Source organism: Babylonia areolata, chromosome 7 (assembly GCF_041734735.1).
Source record: "Babylonia areolata isolate BAREFJ2019XMU chromosome 7, ASM4173473v1, whole genome shotgun sequence".
Taxonomy (NCBI): domain Eukaryota; kingdom Metazoa; phylum Mollusca; class Gastropoda; order Neogastropoda; family Buccinidae; genus Babylonia; species Babylonia areolata.
Genome location: NC_134882.1, coordinates 31,133,449 through 31,135,948, shown reverse-complemented (window position 1 = coordinate 31,135,948; position 2,500 = coordinate 31,133,449). Strand labels below are relative to the sequence as shown.

The 2,500-nt window shown below is 40.2% G+C and overlaps 1 protein-coding gene across 5 annotated transcripts in view; it reads left to right on the top strand.

The window, feature by feature from the left end:
- Positions 1-2,500, top strand: part of LOC143283954 (uncharacterized) — a 37,856-nt gene that overhangs the window by 20,626 nt on the left and 14,730 nt on the right. The gene's annotated exons all lie outside the window — the stretch shown is intronic.

Here is a 2,500-nt window from a genome sequence, read left to right as displayed (position 1 = left end):
TCACACATATCGGTGATTGAAGACATTTCGTTAAAGTATTTATGAATACATTTGAGTATTATCGGTTTGAAGGTGTGGGAGATGTGAATGAATGGAGGGTTGGGGAAACTGGGCAAATGAGGGTGAAATGAGGGTGAAATTTGAAAAAAAAAATCTAAATACAGTTACAGGAAATTACTTAAAGGACTTCGTGTGTGTGTGTGTGTGTGTGTGTGTGTGTGTGTGTGTGTGTGTGTGTGTGTGCGCGTGCATGCGTGCGTGCGTGTGTGTGTGTGCGTGCGTGTGTGTGTGTGTGTGTGTGTGTGTGTGTGTGTTTACAGTCGGACCAACAGCAGAGCGAGAGCTGTATTGTCAATGGTTTCTCCATTGCAGTGGGAGGCCATTTACAGCTTAGTCTTTTGTGAAGGACTATGACTCAAACTACGAGGCAAAATTGCGCTGGCTCTTAGTGCTGTAGCCTTGGGGACTAGTTGACCTTTGGAAACCACCCCCACCCCGACTGTCCTGAAACCCTCTTGGCCGAGAGAGTGGGGATGTAACTTGGGCAAGACACTCTGTACTATAATCAAATTTTAGCCCATATAGTCGGGACAGCAGTTGCCTCCTCTGCTGTTCTGATGGTCATAGTCGGACACGACTGACTATCATACATGTTTGTTTGTATGTATGTATGAATGGATGGATGGATGTATGTAGGAAGGCAGGCTGTTAGGTATGTGCGTGCTTGCTATGAATGTTGTATGCATGTAGGTAGGTATGTTGGTAGTTATGTGTGTGCATGAGTACGAGCGTGTGTGCAAATATGCATATATTTGTATAAATCTGTATATGTATATTTGTGTGTGTGTGTGTGTGTGTGTGTGTGTGTGTGTGTGTGTGTGTGTGTGTGTGTGTGCGTGTGTGTTTGTGTGGAGAGGGTTAACATTGCAAAAGGAGAGGGACAGACAGAGAAAGCGAATGCTAATGTATGTGAATACAAACATTTATTCATTCCCGAACCAGTAAAACACCAGGCAGGATAAGCTTGTCGGAAACATCATAGCCCATATTGTATGCGACGTCAAGAACAATCGCACATCCTGTATACATAGCACGGCAGTTCAACACTGGCTCTTTGTCTGATTATCTGAGCCCTGAGAGAGAGACAGAGAGAGAGACAGAGACAGAGAGATTTTCGATAGATCATTTCATATGGATATATATATATATATATATATGTGTGTGTGTGTGTGTGTGTGTGTGTGTATGTGTGTGTGTATGTGTGTGTGTGTGTGTGTGTGTGTGTGTGTGTGTTGTATTGTGATGTATTGTATTGCAGCACAACAATGGATCTTTATCTGATTATCTGAGCGCTGAGAGAGAGAGAGAGAGAGAGAGAGAGAGAGAGAGAGAGAGAGAGAGAGAGAGATTCAAAAACTTTATTACTCAAGGATAAAGATTTTAGGCATTGCCTAGTCTTCCAGTCTGTCCTTGTGACAACAAAAACAGTAACGATAAGACACAACAGTAATAACAATGGTAAATACTACTACTACCACTACCACTACTACTACTACTACTACTAATGATAATTATAATACTAATCAACGGACCATCATCATCATAAAAATATAATGAAGGGAACACTGTCACACACTCACACCCACCCACCCACACACATATGCACACACTCATCCCCAAACACACACACCCTTATGCATATACATATTTGCACATATACCCACATGCATGCATATGTCTACATGTACATACAGATATGTATGCATATGCATACATGAACATAATTAGGTATCAAATCATATTGTAGTACATTACAGATCATATTGTAGTACAATAGCAGATATTAAAAAAAAAAAAAATCAAGAAGTTATTAAGACTGTCAAATTAATCACCACACAGAATACAGGAAAGAGGCACGACTGAAATGAAAATATATAAACAGAGCACAGAAATATAGTTATATCACTGTACATATACAACAGTGATGAGAAATCTGACGCTGATGTGGCAGGCAATAACATCCGATCAATAGCTTGCATGCAATACATGAAAATCACAAAAGGTTGAAAATAAGATGAAACATGTTAGTGTATGCAAGAGAGAGAGAGAGAGAGAGAGAGAGAGAGAACAAGAACAAATGTTTTAATTGCGTATAGGCCTGTGACCCGTTGCAAACATAATATACATAAAGAAACCTACACAAGGCACACAAATAAGTAGATAAATAACAGACAGATAAACAAATAAATGAATAAATAAATCTTTCGTCCTCACTGTATCAGTTAGAGACCATCCTTGTGAGAAGACACTTGAATAAGGCAATGGCAAAACATAATTAATCATTTTCGTACCTTAACTAGTTGTTGGTAGTGATTCATGATTCATTAAGTGAGTGAGAGAGAGAGAGAGAGAGAGAGAGAGAGAGAGAGAGAGAGAGAGAAATGATGGGGCAGGGAAAGAGTAGAGTGAGAGGTGGAGGAGAAAGCAAGCGAGCGAGCGA